Here is an 18453-nt window from a genome sequence, read left to right as displayed (position 1 = left end):
ATAATACCAACTTGGACGTCGCATTTGAGCCAGATACTCGCCAACTAACATTACTCCGCATATCCTTGAGTGGGGATTATTCCACTTCACGTGCGTTATATCAGAGCTAGGTTTTAGCTCTGAAAAATGTGAGTAAGACTACTTTTATTCTATTTTATATACCATTTTATTCATCTATATACTGTGCCATTGGAGTTCCTCTTGTCTTTTTCTCCACATATTACTTCACTGGATTGCAAGTACACAATTGTGAAGACACACCTCATTTTACGCCTCAGGATCCCTGTTTTTATACATGGCATCTACCATTATGGACTTATGATAAGTGTTTTGGACTATTGCCAATTATCCATTTATATTTCATTTAATATTTGATATTAAATTGTATTATTTTATATTACTTTTTATATACACTCTTATATGTTTTACTGTATATTTTAGGCGCAACTTTATTTTGTTCTGTTTTGTATCATTTCTTACCATTAGGGGATTATAGGGGACTCCCCTTTAAGGATTGCAGCCTTACTATTATTTTCTTGTGTGGCAACCTAGCGCTGATTTTTCTCTTTCCATTTTACACACACACACAGGCAGACAGTCATACACACAGACACACGCACACAGGCAGACAGTCACACACACAGACACACAGGCAGACAGTCACACTCACACTGACAATCACACAGTTACCTGTGGAGTTCATCGTGGAGGCAGTGCAGCTCCTGGAGACTGTTTGGTGGGGAAGCAGGAATTCCTTCCTGCTTCCCCTGCAGCAGTTATCCGGCACTTTTAGCCCCGCCCCGCCGCAGGGAAGCTCCGCCCCCGCCGCACGGTAAGCCCCACCCCCGCAGCAAATTAAAAAAATAAATACATTTATTCCGGCCGGCCATGTGTGAGCTATGTCAGCCGCATGGCGCCCCCTGCTCCATGGCTCCCTGTGCAGCTGCACAGCTTGCACACCCCTAAGGCCGGGCCTGTCTGTGGACCGCAGGTGCTGGCCCTCACACCGGCCTGGGGTTGGAGAGCTCCCTCCTTGTACCTGCAACTCACCGTCCTCCCGCAGACGCAGCCAGCTTGAGGTACCATCCTTCCCAGCAGGGGAATCGGCTGACTGCTTGTTCGTTAGCCCGCAGTCCCGCTAAATAACGCTCCAACCCAAGAGCTCTCTGGGACTCTATTAGGCTCTCTATTAGGCTACCACCGAGCAGACATGTTCATTTTGCTGTCTTTATGTATGGTATCCCTTTGACTAGCTCCTTGGGTTGGAGGGCAACCTAACATGTTTATTACCGCGATACACACACTTCACTAAATACCTACACCAGGTTATCGTTTATTAAATACTTACTCAGTATACCAATAGGTTAATTCGTACTAAATCACTAACTTGCCTCATATCGCCTAACTGGCAACCATAGTTTACTTGTGTAAAGCCTCACACCCTTCTTAGACTAACTTTGATGCAGCAAGCATATAGTCTCTCATGAAGACTACAAGACAATGACTACACTAGGCTTAACCAGCATGTTTAACCAGCATGTTTAACGCTCTTTATATTCACAGGCGCAGCAGTTTAGCATGTATCTAAATACTCAGCATTTAAATAATCTAACCGCACTAGCTTGTTATAATAATCAGCATATTGTTTCTACATTAATCGTACTGTTACAAACGCTGCCACAGTAATGTTTTAATAATTTTGCATTATAGTTATGGGCATGCCATTAATCTACTTAATATAAAAAGAGGCTGACAATTCTCAGAGATGATATATATTGCACCGTACTATCCCCAGTCTGTATGTATCTTTATCGTCTCCCCTTCATTATTCTGTACCCTTGCAACTTTACGCCTCAATAAAAGAAAGATTGACCGAAAAAAATTCTGTATAAGGATATGGTCCCTTGCTTCAACTATATATCTGTGTTGAGACCAGGAAGAGCATGTTAAACCTTCTTTAGACCACTTGCTCTCTGCTACAATTGGAGTACAACACTGTAGTTGCTGTGATCATTCCTTTAATGAGGACATCTCAAACTTTGCTATAAGCCTGTAGCAACAGAGTAACGAATATCACTTTTTTTGGGAGGTGCATCCAACTTGAGGAAGTGTTGCCTATTGTGATGGTGTGATGTAATTCCAGTAAAATACAAGTTTAGCAGGCTAAGATTGCCACAAGGCATATGTATGTATATGTGTTTGTAGTATCAGTTAGTTAATTACACGTAGCTAAGATACTGTCATCACTGTACTGACCAGGTGCAGGAATGTAAGAACTGGAATTACGCGTCCCTCTCCTTTGTATCAGATGAGCCACGTGGTTAGACCGGATGGATGAGTTTAGACTCTATTCATTAAATAGGTTAAGGGTATGTGTGGGTGTAGTTAATTGTGGGAGGAGCTACAGTGCTATATAAGGAATGTACTCTATGTATTCAGTACTCAGACTTTGCTGTATTTTGGTGACGCTAGTCCCTCTGAGTCCCGATCGGTGATCCAATAAAGAATCTCTTCCTTCCTGAAGAAACCTGTGTCCATCTCTCTGTGCTTGGCTTCCGTCAGTTTCTCCGGTATCATTTGGTGCATTGGCCGGGAAGCTCATCGTTCAACGGTAGCTGAGAGGCAGAGGCGTGAGACGGTCTATCTTTGCCCACGTTCTCTACGGCTGCACCCCTGAACTTCTGCGTGGACCTCCCTTCGTCTCGGCGCCACTGGTCTGTTGTCCAGGAGATCATCGGCCTCTACGTAAGAAGTGCTGGGGTGTCCCCGTCGATGAGTGTGAACTCAGGTTCAGGAACGAGGAGGTAAGATAACTGCTGTTTTAGACGGCAGGACCCGCTAGGGGTATACCGATTGTGCGGTAGGCCCAAAGGGGTTTTTGAATCTGTATCTGCCCCCTCTGTCGGAGGGAAGGAGCGAAGGCGCACCGCTCGATCGAACGCTCTTTAGTCAGACCGTTTGATTTGGTTAGTCAGGCGGGGTCCAGGTGTAAGATAGCCCTAGCCGGACACCGGTGTCTTGTCTAGACTAGCGTTCTAGGGTGTATATTACGTTCGCTAGGTCGGAGGGACCGGGAGACTAAGCGGCGCCTGTGTAAATTCGGTTCGCTAGTTCTCATCCTATCTGGGCTAAGTGGGAAGGCGTGTAAATTTGGAACCCACTAGACTTTTGATAGTGCGACTAAGAGGCGTCTGTGTAAATTCGGTTCTCTAGCTCGCTATGTATATGTGGTGATTGGGCAGTGTGGCTAACCAAAACGGGTGTATATAGTTTTAGGTAGTCCATTCAAGGTACTGGCCAATAGTTTAGTTGGGAATTGTAAATGTGTTAACGATTGTTTAGTAAAGTGTATATCTTGTTAGATAGCGCGAGCTCAGCCGTCTAGCGAGAGTGTTAATAGTGTGTTGCTGTATTATAGTGCACGGTACCATAACCCTGTATATTTACTGACATTGTATAATAAGTACTAATCATTGTCGTCCATTGCATGTTTTAACACCATAACCACTAATAATTGTATTGTGACCTTAACTTGTGCTTTGACCTATGCTAACCGTACTGTAACCGCTATTTGTAAAAGACGATGTTACTGGGTGTGTTATAGACGGGTAATTCGTATATAGAGAATTATAGCGTGGGTGACTGTGTAGTTACGCCAAAGGGCATAATATTGATTATATAGTGACTGGTGTAGCAGCTGTGTGTGTACGGGAATTCCCTGAGTGTTTATTGTTATTGTGTACGTTTCACTTGGTAACCGTACCACGTGGTGCTGTTGCCAGAGGAAACGGGTGTGACTGTTGAATAGTACGCGTGTATAGTAATCGTTGTCGACGACGTTCCACTGTTAAATATGGGTGCGTCGCAGTCAACGATTCCGGATCCCTTAGGATGTATGGTTAAGAATTTTAAAAAGGGATTCAAAGTTTGTGATTTTGGGGTTAAGATGTCCCCTGTACGTTTGGTCACTTTGTGCACTAGGGAGTGGCCTACTTTGGTTGCGGCATGGCCGCCACGTGGCAGTTTGGATCCAACTCTGGTACAGCGCTTACACGTGGCTGTATCAGGTAGGCCTGAACTTTACGGCCAGTTTCCTTATATTGATTGTTGGAGACAGGCCGTAAATGACTCGCCAAAATGGCTCCGGACATGCCACGAGGAACAGTGTCGCCTCATGGTAGCTAGGACTTGTTCGTCCACTAGGGCTGGTGTTAGGCCCATTTTGGACACGCCCCCTGAGTCCGAGATCCCTTTGCCGCCCCCTTACTTTCCGGTAAGAGGAAGTGACGCAAATACAGGAAGTCCTGTAACCCTTCCCTCACTACCCCCATCCACTTCCGCTTCCTCCTCCAGTGCAGGATCCACCCCCCCTCGTACTAAATCCCCCCTTCCGGAACCAGATAGACCAACCTCCATTAAAAATGAATATCCTGATTTGGCGCCACTTCAGACTTCCGGTCAAGCTTCATCTAGCTCGGCCCGAAGTGTTTTATTTACCTCCTTTTCCCAAAACCAAACTCCCACATCCCCATACCCTATTTCTCCCCGACTGGAACCCATGACTGACGCCCCTCCACGTAGCCCCATACAGACCCGACAGTTGACCGGTGCCCAACAATTGAGACACTATCAGATGCCTCTTCGTCTGAATCCCGGGTCAGCCTATATTAATGCCGCAGGTCAAATGGCACAAGCTGACCCTGTCTTCGTATATGTTCCCTTCACTACAACCGATCTTTTAAACTGGAAGACCCACAATTCCTCGTATACTGAGAAACCACAAGCCATGACTGATCTGTTCACCTCAATAGTACAGACACATAATCCGACATGGGCTGATTGCCAGCAGTTATTAATGACTTTATTTAACAATGAGGAAAGGACAAGAATAAATCAAGCAGCCATTAAAGCATTAGAGGATAGAGCCCGTGCTTTGAACCAAGCCAATCCAGCAGCATGGGCCGCGACACACTATCCCAACACCGATCCCGATTGGAACGTAAATGGTGCTGATATGGTTCAACTCAGAGCCTATAGAGACGCTATAATTGCTGGCATGAAAGCCGGAGGAAAGAAGGCTATTAATATGTCAAAGACAGTTGAGGTGATTCAGAAAAGCGATGAAGCGCCCAGTGTCTTTTATGACCGATTATTGGAGGCGTACCGCTTGTACACCCCCTTTAATCCGGAAGACGCAGACAATTCCCGAATGGTGAACTCCGCCTTTGTCAGCCAAGCTTACGGAGATATTAAGCGCAAGCTACAAAAGCTAGAAGGGTTTGCAGGTATGTCAATCACCCAACTAATGGAGGTAGCAAATAAGGTGTATATGAATAGGGAAACAGAAAGCAAGAAAGAGGAGGAGCGCAAGATGCGTAGAAAGGCTGATATGCTAGCGGTAGCAATCGCAGGCGTAGATAAACGGGGCCCAGATAGAGGTGATAGTAGATGGAGTAGGGAGCCTTTGAGTAGGGATCAGTGCGCGTATTGCAAGGAAGAAGGGCATTGGAGGAACGAATGTCCGCAAAGAGAGCAGTACGAGAGGGTCCTACCCAGGGCAGGCTACGGAAACTTTAGAGGCAGAGCGAGAGGTAGAGGAGGCCCCGGAGGGAGTAATGGTTATAGAGGGAGCAATGGGAACAGAGGAAGTGTTAGGGAAGACAGATATATTCCAGCAGCGCAAAGGTCCCGCGATAGAGAAGGTAGGGACTTCGTAGGATTGGCTGACACTGTCATGGAGGACTATTGATACCGACCGGGCTCCATCCCCCTTGGTCGAGCGGAGCCTATGGTCGATGTATCAATAGGGGGGAAAAGGAGTGCGTTCATGATCGACACTGGTGCTGAACATTCAGTGGTGACTAATCTAGTTGCTCCTCCATCTGGAAGGACTATTACTGTGATAGGAGCAACTGGAAGAAGTGCTGAAAAACCGGTTCTTAAAAGTCGACTCTGTACATTGGGAGGCCACGTAGTAAAACACCAATTCCTTTATATGCCTGAATGTCCAGTCCAATTGCTGGGACGTGATATGCTATCCAAATTACAAGCGCAGATTACGTTCCTACCAGATGGAACAACATCTTTAAAGTTTAATGGACCTTCAGGTATTATGACTTTATCCATACCAAAGGAAGAAGAGTGGCGACTTTATACAGTGTTGACTAGCCAAAACCCTAGGAGTGATGAGACATTATTTAACATACCAGGAGTTTGGGCAGAGAACAACCCACCAGGACTGGCCCGCAATATTCCACCTATAAAAATTGAACTTAAACATGGGGTTTATCCAGTGAGCCTGAGACAATACCACATCCCGCAGAAGGCTAAGAAGAACATCCAATCCTATCTGGATAAGTTCATACGGTATGGTATCCTAAAATTCTGTACTTCCCCCTGGAACACCCCATTGCTGCCTGTTCAAAAGCCCGGCACAGATGAGTATCGACCTGTGCAGGACTTAAGAGCAGTCAATGATGCGGTTGTTAGTATACATCCAGTTGTGCCCAATCCATATAACCTGCTTGCTTTAATTCCGGGCGGGGCTACTTACTTCACAGTTTTAGACCTCAAAGATGCCTTCTTTTGCCTCCGAATTGCCGCAGAAAGTCAATGTATTTTCGCTTTCCAGTGGGAGAACGCTGTAACGGGCTCAAAACGCCAAATGACTTGGACAAGACTGCCCCAAGGGTTTAAAAATTCACCTACCCTATTTGGTTCAGCCCTAAGTCAAGATCTATTGGATTTCGAGTCCATCCCAGGAGAGTGTGTATTGTTACAATATGTAGATGACTTGTTGATAGCAGCAGTTACAAAAGAAATCTGTCAGCAAGCAACGCACGATCTACTACACATTCTCTGGAAGGCAGGATACAAGGTGTCTAGAAAGAAGGCTCAGTTGTGTTTGCCAACTGTCAAGTATCTGGGGTTCCATATCTCTGAAGGTCAAAGAATTATGGGGCCAGAGAGAAAAGAGGCTGTCTGCCAAATACCAATACCCAAGAATAGAAGACAAGTGCGAGAATTCTTGGGGGCAGCAGGCTTCTGTAGGATATGGATTCCCAGCTATGCGATACTGGCAAAACCTCTGTACGCAGCTATCAAAGGTACAGAGCACGACCCCTTCCTATGGACCCAAGAACAGCAAACGGCATTTGAAGATGTGAAGAAGGCTTTGATGAGTGCCCCAGCATTAGGTCTACCTGATCACACACGACCATTCTACCTGTATGTACACGAGCAAAGAAGAATGGCTGTGGGAGTATTGACACAGTACTTGGGATCATGGCAAAGACCTGTTGCCTACATGTCTAAACAATTGGATGCAGTGGCCAGCGGACTTCCACCTTGTCTAAGAGCCGTAGCTGCAGCCGCCCTGCTAGTAGCTGAAGCCGATAAACTCACTCTGGGTCAAGAACTTTATGTACGAGTCCCACATGCAGTACAGACGTTGTTGGATTACAAAGGAAATCATTGGTTTAGTAACAGCCGTATGACCAAGTATCAAGCAATGTTGTGTGAAAACCCAAGAGTGCATTTAGAGACTGTAAACACCTTAAATCCAGCTACCCTTTTGCCACAACCTACTGAAAGTCAACATGATTGTTTGGAAGTAATGGATGAAGTATTCTCAAGTAGACCAGATCTTCGTGATTTTTCCATCCAGAACCCCGATGTTCAATATTATACAGACGGCAGTAGTTATGTGAAAGAAGGGATCCGCTATGCAGGATATGCAGTAACAACCATAGACAAGGTGATAGAAGCTCGGCCACTGGCGAAAGGAACATCAGCACAAAAGGCAGAATTGATAGCACTGACACGAGCGTTACAATTGGCTGAAGGTTTAAGAGTGAATATCTATACGGACTCTAAGTATGCGTTTTTAACCACTCATGCCCACGGAGCTTTGTATAAAGAAAGAGGACTACTGAATTCAGAAGGCAAAGAAATCAAGTACGCAGCCGAAATCCTACAACTATTGGAAGCAGTGTGGGAGCCGAAAGAAGTCGGTATCATACATTGTCGAGCACATCTGAGAGGTGATGGTGATGTAACCAAGGGAAATCGGATGGCAGATAGTGCAGCTAAGCGTGCTGCTGAATCAGGAAGACAGGAGTATGTAGGGCATATAGCTGCTCTTATACCAACTCCACTGTCCCAATGGACTCCAGTTTATACAGCTCAAGAAGAGGAGTGGTTAAAGACTGAACCGGGAAAGTATTTGGAGAACAAGTGGTATCAGCTAGAAGATGGAAGAATAGTTATACCAGCATCACTAGCAGTAGAAATTGTCCAAAACTATCATAACGGGACACATTCTGGGAGAGACAGTACTGAAGAATCTCTTAGAAAACATTTCTACATACCAAGATTGTCCAACTTGACTCAGGCCATTGTACGTAGATGTGTAACGTGTGCTAAAAATAATGCAAGACAAGGACCAGTAAAGCCACCAGGAGTCCAGTTTATGGGGGGACTCCCCATGTCCGATCTACAAATAGACTTTACAGTGATGCCTAAGTCGGGTGGACATCGTTACCTGCTGGTAATTGTGTGCACCTATTCAGGCTGGGTAGAAGCATGTCCTACTCGTACAGAGAAAGCAGGAGAAGTTGTGAGATTCCTGCTACGAGAAATAATACCCCGATATGGACTACCCTGTTCTATAGGATCGGACAATGGTCCAGCTTTTGTTCATCAGTGCCTACAACAACTGACTCATATGCTTGGTATAAAGTGGAGGCTTCATACTGCATATAGACCCCAGAGTTCTGGTAAGGTAGAGAGAATGAATAGAACTATAAAGAACCAGTTGGCTAAAATGTGTCAGGAAACCCAACTTAAGTGGAACGTTCTCTTACCCATAGCTTTATTGCGAATCCGCAGTACCCCTACCAGAAGGATGGGCCTCTCTCCTTTTGAAATCATGTATGGGCGACCACCTCCCGTACTTGGTAACTTAAGGGGGGACTTGAGTCAGTTGGGAGAAGGAATTACTCGGCAGCAGGTTGTAGAGTTGGGTAAGACTATGGAGGAGGTACAGAAATGGGTACAAGATAGATTACCGGTGAATATTTATCCCCCTGTTCATAGTTATCATCCAGGAGATCAAGTGTGGATTAAAGAGTGGAATAATGTACCGTTAGGGCCCAAGTGGAGAGGTCCTTATGTTGTTCTTTTGTCTACCCCTACAGCAATAAAAGTAGCAGAAGTGACTCCGTGGATACATCACTCCAGGGTTAAACCAGCAGCAGTCGATTCTTGGCAAGTTACAGCAGATCCAGAGAATCCCTGCAAGATCCGGTTAAAACGTACTACTCAGTTGGAGTAACGAGGAATCGTGTGGATTACAAATCTTATTGTTACAGGTAGTGAGTGTTTAGACGGCCATAATAAAGCTGTCCGCTCACCAACATATAGTGTATAAGCCAGGAAAGTCTCGAAGGGACACCTGTGAAGATGAGCAGAACTCCATTCCCTGCAGCCCCTCACATCCTGGAAGCTGAGGCGCCATCGCACGGACGAAGACTGAGGATGACGGCGAAAGATGTGCTTTTGATAGTGTTTATTTATATGTGTTTTTATATTCAGGAAGGTAGAGGTACCGACACTCCTAGCTGTGAGGTATGCATAAAGACTACGAGAACAGGTAACCATATTTCCCAAACCCTAATCTGGCATTCACGATACGAGTGTAAAGGAGATGTATCGAGATGTAGATACTTAAATATAGACTATAGTGTGTGCCATTTAGGAGTAGGAGAACCTAAGTGCTTCAGTCCGGAGTATCAACCTCGTACAATTTGGTTGACTCTCAGGAATGGAGATCCTCAGGGGACCCTAATTAATAAAACGGTGTTAGAATCCGTACATTCTTCGGGTGTTCTGCTATTTGATGCGTGTAAAGCGATATCGAGTGGTAGAAAGCCGTGGAATGTATGTGGGGATCTTAGATGGGAGAGGACGTATGGGTCTAACGATAAATATATTTGTCCCAGTAGCAAAAATAAATATGTAAGTCCTAGATGCCCAAATAGAGATTATAACTTTTGCCCATATTGGTCTTGTGTGGGGTGGGCAACTTGGGGACAGACAGCAGACAAGGACATGATTGTTACTAAGTTGCCTACCAATCCATACTGTAAGTCTATGGAATGCAATCCAGTCCATATTCTTATAAATAACCCCGACAAGTTCTTAGATAAATATGGTAATTTATTTGGGTTTCAAATATACGGGACAGGTTTAGACCCTGGGACAATATTATTTATAGGGATAGAGACTGATACGGTAACCTCCCAAACTCATCAGGTATACCATTCCTTCTATGAAGAAATGAGTATAGATAATAAGATCCCCCATAACGCTAAAAACCTGTTCATAGATTTAGCTGAGAGTATTGCTGGTAGTCTTAATGTAACCAACTGCTATGTGTGTGGAGGTACTAACATGGGAGACCAATGGCCTTAGGAAGCAAAGGAGGTAATGTCCGGTTCTGAGGCAGTTCAACAATTAATATCTTCACAAGCCGATTATCAGATGAGTGTTAGAGGTAAATCTGAGTGGAGATTAAAGACCTCCATCATAGGTTATGTTTGCATAGCAAGGAAAGGAATGATGTATAATACTTCTGTAGGAGAATTAACTTGTCTAGGGCAAAAAGCTTATGATGATGATACAAAGAATACAACTTGGTGGTCGGCTTCAAATGTCTCAGAACCATCTAACCCGTTTGCAAGATATGCCAATTTAAGGGACGTATGGTTTGATTTATCCATCACATCTAGTTGGAGAGCCCCAGCAAATTTGTACTGGATCTGTGGTAAGAAAGCCTATTCGGAGTTGCCACAGGACTGGGAAGGGGCATGTGTGTTGGGTATGCTCAAACCATCCTTCTTCTTGTTACCTATCGAAACAGGTGAGACTTTAGGTGTTAAAGTGTATGATGTGAATCATAGGAAGAAAAGGGGACCCATAGAGATAGGCGCCTGGGAAGATGATGAATGGCCTCCCCAGCGTATTATAGATTACTATGGGCCAGCCACGTGGGCAGAGGATGGTACCTTTGGTTATAGAACCCCAATTTATATGCTCAACCGTATTATAAGATTACAGGCGGTGGTTGAGATTATTACTAATGAGACCTCACAAGCACTCAATCTTCTAGCGAAGCATAATACCAGGATGAGGACAGCAGTGTACCAAAATAGATTAGCCTTGGATTACCTATTGGCAGTAGAGGGAGGTGTATGTGGGAAGTTTAACCTGAGCAATTGCTGTCTTCAAATAGATGACGAAGGGCAAGCAATAGCTGAGCTTACTAGCCATATGGTTAAACTAGTGCATGTGCCTACTCAGGTATGGAAAGGGTACAATCCAAGTAGTTGGTTTGGTAACTGGTATGAGCAGTTTGGAGGGCTTAAGGCATTGGTAGGCGGAGTCATACTGATTTTAATGTTGTGTCTGCTCCAGCCATGTCTTATTCCTTTAGTAATTAGGTCTGTGCAGAGCCTGATAGAAAATATAGCAGAGAGAAAGGCTGCTGCACAGATAATGGCCATATATAAATATGAGGCTTTAAATCAGGGAGAACCAATGCAGGAAGAGGAGTGTTGAGGGATTCACATCATAGAAAAGTCTGGTCTGGTTCATGGTAACCTGAGGTATATGCAAACCAAGGTTAAGTGATGCCTCAAGTAATTGTGAAATATCAGAGGCATCAAAGGGGGGAATGTGATGTAATTCCAGTAAAATACAAGTTTAGCAGGCTAAGATTGCCACAAGGCATATGTATGTATATGTGTTTGTAGTATCAGTTAGTTAATTACACGTAGCTAAGATACTGTCATCACTGTACTGACCAGGTGCAGGAATGTAAGAACTGGAATTACGCGTCCCTCTCCTTTGTATCAGATGAGCCACGTGGTTAGACCGGATGGATGAGTTTAGACTCTATTCATTAAATAGGTTAAGGGTATGTGTGGGTGTAGTTAATTGTGGGAGGAGCTACAGTGCTATATAAGGAATGTACTCTATGTATTCAGTACTCAGACTTTGCTGTATTTTGGTGACGCTAGTCCCTCTGAGTCCCGATCGGTGATCCAATAAAGAATCTCTTCCTTCCTGAAGAAACCTGTGTCCATCTCTCTGTGCTTGGCTTCCGTCAGTTTCTCCGGTATCAATGGAGGGGAGTGGGATATAAGTGGAACAGAATGGAAGCATAACCTTAGTTTGACACTAAAGCACCCAACAAAATGTGAGAGAGGAGATAAGTAATTAGTTAATAACTAAGAAAGCAATGGGATGTGTTGTTTACCATTATGATTATTTATATGTTTGTTGCTTACGGGAGCATAAGCTGTTAAAGTGAACCTGTTATCACAGGTTCACTTTAAACAATAATTAGATCATTTGCCACAGCTGTTGCATTGGCAGTTTTTGTAGAAGTAATTATTTTGTACACACATACAGAGGATAAGTGGGATGCTAAATGACAGAATCAGCGGGAACCTTCATGATAATGAAGATAGTTCTACATGAGGATGTTGGGCTGTTCGAGATATAGAACCAGCAGGACTGTTTTTATACAGTGCGCAAATTCAACTTTACCTTAACTATTTTATGTCCAGCTAATCCACGATAGGGTTGCTCCCCGGTATTCCTTCCTAAACGCACTCTGTATGAAATTATAAAGCAAGAGTATGTGGGGAAACTGGAAACCTTTTTTTTTTTTTTAAGTCAGACAGTGGTCCTATGTCATAGGCATTGGTCAGGAAGTGCAGCTCCATTAACCCTTATGCTACTCTGGCCCTGACTACTTGGAAAATAAATTGTCTTTGTTTTTACTAAATGCAAACATTCGTAAGGAATTTTTCTGCACTTTTAGGTAAATATGATTTTTATTGTTTGTTATTTTTATTTTTTTCAGTGCGGCATTAACATAGAACAATGGAGTACTCCAAACAGTGAGGAACACAGGCCTCCAAAAATGTTAGGAACTGTTGTCATTTATTCGTAGTATGCGTTGGACTTGCAGGTCCTCTTGGGTTAAACATGACATTGTTTTTTTTTTTTTGTAAATCTTTCTTTTATTGAAGCATATTAGCTGGGGTACAGAAACAAAGAGAGGGAAATGTAAAAACGGGTTACATTAGAGGGTAAGTACATCAGTAGCTTGAGATAATACATTTCCTGAGTGAGAATGCTTCATTTTTTAAATTGTGTTAACAAAGGCTTGTTGTAGCTAGTATCAATGCCTATTCTGTTAGACTATTAGAGGGTAACGGTGGACTATACAAAGCTTAGGTACATAGTTAGTAAGTAATAAGCGAGGTCCTAGCAGAAAGAATAATAATGCGAAGAACCATAGGCGAAACATCACATAAGTTAAGACAGTCATATATCAGAAGAATCAAGGCTTATGCGTTATAAATATGACATAGCAGTAGCTTATTACCGCATGCCTATCGGATCATGTGTGTTCGGCTAGCAGGTATGACCTTATGCGATTAGCTGACAGTATGCTCTCTGAACAACCACTAAGTAGGAGCTGTACATGCTAGGTTGTGGGAGACAGGTTAAAATGAAAACAATAAAGTTACATTCGAGTTTGAGACATGCAAGTATATGAGATCACGTTAGTCTATCTGGCAACAGCAACATTTCAACATAAATAGTAGTATACCATGCAGTAAGTAGGGAGATATGAGTGGTAGCAAGCTTCTGTATCTTATCCCTTTCATAACCAGTGCGTATTCCGGCAAGCCAGTGCGTGGACTGGAGAGAGTCCTCGCCGCAGTACGGGTGATGGTGTGGGAGACTCCCCAGCCCTAGGTTGATATGCAGGCCTGCGTCCTCTTGCCCCAAGTTCGGTCGTCGCTGGGGTCTGGATTTACTGCGCTCGGTTCCTCTGGCGGTCTCTGTGGGCGGGTGGTACAATGCCATGTTCCCTGTAGTGGCTTCTCTGCATCCGAGGGCCGCTTGTCTTCGGCCTGAGGCCTGTATGGGTGCTCGCGCCCGTCGCCATTGGACCCATCATCAGGTCCGTGGGCCCAGGGTTCCACCGGGTCCCAAGCTTCTCCCTGGGTGTATGGCCGGCTGTGGGGGGGGGGATTCCCCCTTGTGAGCGCCCGGCTCAGATGAAGAGTGAGCGGGCCTCCCGACAGCGATATCCACATGGGTGGCAATTGGTATGTATCAGATGCCAGGGGTATCTCCTGAAGTGTGGGCCTTTGCTCGTTATTGCCCCGAGTGCAAGAGTGAGTGATGGCTGCCGGTATACCTGTGTTCGATGTTGCCTGTTCCGTCTTGTGTGTGGGTCTCAGGCTACATGTCGGCGGTTTCACAGAGAGCTGTTTAGCCTGGCTCAGTTTAGCTTGGACCGGGATCACCCCCCCGGTCCAGTGGGGGGGGAAACAGGGCCGGGTCCGCAGGCTTTCCACTCGTGTCGGGCTCCGTCGGGCAGGATAGCGTTGCGGCGGCCGTCCGCTTCACTCACTGCCAGCATAGGTCCCGCCTGTTGCAGCGGGCCCCATCCTCCGAGGGACTAAAACTGCGAGAGCAAGCCTCTCCTCAGCTCAGGCAGCCCGATTTCGTCGAGGGTCGCAGTAATTCTCCGGTATTTCTCCCCAAAATTCTTGATTTGTAGGCTATTTGTGACCCAGTTTGCAGGAGCCGAGCTGTCCTGTGACCACTCAGCTCGGCGGCCCGGCCCCGCCCCAAACATGACATTGTTGATTCATATTTCGTAAACCATTATCAATGACTAGGTGTGTCCGTCTGTGGGTATGTAGTGGCTTTGCGAGGGATGTAGTGCCCTCATTGAGTTATGGAAATGTAATTGGTGTCTGCTTGTGTAGTTGTGTCGTGGCGGCCCTTCTCTATAGTTAGTGGGCATCCTATCAGTGGGGCGCGCAGGTCACCAATGAAGGTGATTGCTATCAGTATGATGACATTGTTTATTTTGGACTCGCAGGTCCGCATCAATAAAACATAGCCTTTTTATCCCGGATTCCAAAAACAATGATTATGGGAAGAATGACCTTCCATGAGCGTTGCGTTCCCTTCTGTGTGGTGTAGTGTTCCTATTATATTGTATAATGATTATTGCTATCGGTGTGAGTGGCTTCTGCATTACATTTTACATGTTGGGTTGTTGAGCCTTCATACAGTGAGAGGCGCAGGTCTCAGCGATTATAGCATTAAGTACATTGGTGCTATTTAGTTTGGACTTGCAGGTCCGCTAGAGTAATATTTAATATGTTTGTCACATATTCCAGACAGTTTACTCAAGGGTAAGGTAACTTTCTGCAGGTGTTTGGTTCCCTAACGTAGAGTATGCCTTTCCCAGTTTGTTATCCGGTTCGTATTCCCCAAGTTTGTGTGTGAGTACTGAATTGCGTGACTAAATTGTCATTGTCTTAATTTTGTATGTCTTCTGTTTATTTATTAGTATCCTTTTGTTTTGTTGTCTTATGTTCCTTCCTGTTTTTTTCTGCACTTTTAAAAAGTATCCAGTAGAGGGAGCCGCCTTTACACTTTTTTCTGACCAATTAATACACCGTATTATGACCCTTTGAGTGCCTAAATGGTGTGTGTGAGACTGTGATTAACGAAACTGCTTCCATCTGTGACTTATTAGTGTTTTAATGATTGTAAAACATGGAGAATTTCACTAGTCTGGCCACGCACACAGAACTGAGAGCCAAAGTCTGGGTGAAATTAATACTGCTTGTGATGGATGCAGAGGTCAATAATTACAAGAATCCTAATTACATAAGCATTCCATGGTGGAGGGGGAGAGTGACGTCAGATATTAATTTCTTCTATACCATACCATTTAAGTCATGTATTTGTATGTATCCTCTGTGTCTGAATCTGGATCCACGCAAAGGAATATGAAACACTGGACTTATTAAAAAACATGCAAATTGCAAATACTGCAAATTTACTAAACTGCAACTTTTAGGGAATTAAATCCAAATGGCAGAAATAGCTGTTTTGAAAATAATTATTTATATAGCACTTGAAAGTTTGGCTATTTTATCCTCCGTTTTGCAATTCATATTTTAATTTGCTAAAATTTAGAGTATAGTGAATAGCTCTGATTGTAAATTCTGCACTCTTCCACATTGTCTGGGATATTTACTAATGTGAGGATTTAAGGTGAATACAAAGTGAATTTCAAACTTAAAGGGACACTCCAGGCATCCAGACCACTTCTGCTCATTGGAGTGGTCAGGGTGCCAACTCCCACTACTCCTAACCCTGCAAGTGTAATTATTGCAGTTTTTTATAAACTGCAATAATTACACTTGCAGGGTTAACTCCACCTCTAGTGGCTGTCTACTAGACAGCCACTAGAGGGAACTTCCTGCTTCATAGCACAGGAAACCTGTGCTAGAGCGTCGCTGGACGTCCTCACTCTGTGTGAGGACCTCCAACGTCGCTCAAATCCCCATAGGAAAGCATTGAAATTCGTTTTCAATGCTTTCCTATGGGGAGCGCATGCACATTAGGTCTCCTCGGCCGGTGGGCGGGATCAGTCGCGCCCACCGGCCGACGGAAGCACAGGGAGGAGCGTCGCGGAGGAGGAGACAGTGGCGAGGCACACTGACGCTGCCTCAGGTAAGTCACTGAAGGGGTTTTCACCCCTTCAGTAACTGGGGATTGGTGGGTGGGAGGGAGAGGGACCCTCCAGTGCCAGGAAAACGGATTGTTTTCCTGGCACTGGAGTTTCCCTTTAAGGTGAAAATAGTGAACTGGAAGTTTAGCTACTCTGGCCTTAAAATTTTAATTCACTTTGAATTCTCTCTCGAGTAAATAATCTGTTGTGTGTGACTGATGATAAAAACGACAAAGGACTGGTGAAGTAATGTAAGACAAGTAGAGCACTGTGGATCAGATAGGGCAATGTGGGTCATACTGAGCAATGTGGGTCAGAGCAACGTGGATCCGATAGGATAACGTGGGTCAGAAAGAGCTATGCAGGTCCGAGCACAGTGAATCAGATAGGGCAATATAAGTCAGAGCAATGTGGATCAGAGCACCGTGGATCAGATAGGGCAATGTGGGTCATCTAGAGCAGTATGAGTCAATTAAAGCAAAGTGGGACAGACAGAGCAAATCAGTTGGAGCACAGGTGTCAAACTCTACAGATGTTGTATAACTACAACTCCCATGGTACTGTGTCAAATCCGTGGCAAATCCTCATGGAAGCTATAGTTATTAAACTTCTTGAAACTCATGTTTTTTTTCACCTCTGAGAGAGCAATATGGTAGTTTACTGAAGCCATTTCACAGATTGTGTATACCTAAAATAGGGATTGTAGGATGTTAAGAAGCTGATTGTAGATTGTGAATGTGACGGTCTGAATAATTATCACCGTCAAGTATTCCCTTATTTCCATAAAACAATATCGCCAATAATCCACAGGGTAAAATATCGCTGGTATTGCATAATAATCCACACATGAGCCAAAGCTTAATGCTGGAACAAGACCGATTTAATGGAAGCAAGGGCATTCAATTTATACAGTAACAGACTCCTCCTCTGGGCCAGGCTAGATAATTGAGTTTCAGCAACATACTAAACTCAATAATTTGCTGGCCAGAAAAAGTTAACAATTTCACAATTTTTAGAAATATACTTTATACATATCAAAACAACATAATACCCATATCCCTGGGTAGCTGAGCTTGATGGGAGTAACATGTAAAAAATTCACAAAAATCCATTCGGTACTTTTCGAACGGCCACGTGTGGAAGTTTGACCGGCTCGCCACGAGGTTGTAGCTGACCAAGAGTTCCATAGAATTGGCAGCAAGAGCCCTGTGGCATAACTATTTCAATTATCATCTGGGACAGTAGTCACCATCACCTGGACCTTCAGACAGACTATTTATGTAGGTTGCTGGACTTTTCTTATGTTTTAGTCTGTTTTAGTCTGTACCCATTATAGGTTCAGGGTGTGTGTAATGTAATTGTTTATATTGTGTGTGTGTGTGTATTGTTAAGTGTTTTGCCTGCTCTCCTGTACTGCTAAAGATTGCTACCAACTAGGTGGATTTGGCTCTGGAACCTGTGTAGTTCCCTCTCTTAGTAGAAACAGCCAAATGCACTACCTGAATAGCAATCTGTGCGGGCCAGGGCCGCTACACATGGCGTCGTGCACCTGGTCTCAGGGCTGCGACCCCTGCAACCGCAGTGTGCACGCCAGTGCATGATACACTTACACTTAAAGGACCACTATAGGCACTCAGATCACTTCAGCTCAATGAAGTGGTCTGGGTGCCAGGTCCCTCTAGTTTTGACCCTGCAGCTGAAAACATAGCAGTTTCAGAGAAACTGCTATGTTTCACTGAGGGTTAATCCAGCCTCTAGTAGCTGTCTCACTGAGAGCCGCTAGAGATGTGTGACGAAGTGCCCTTCGCCACTTGGGCCTGGAGAGG

Source organism: Pelobates fuscus, chromosome 6 (assembly GCF_036172605.1).
Source record: "Pelobates fuscus isolate aPelFus1 chromosome 6, aPelFus1.pri, whole genome shotgun sequence".
Classification (NCBI taxonomy): Eukaryota; Metazoa; Chordata; class Amphibia; order Anura; family Pelobatidae; genus Pelobates; species Pelobates fuscus.
This window is presented reverse-complemented; position numbering follows the sequence as displayed.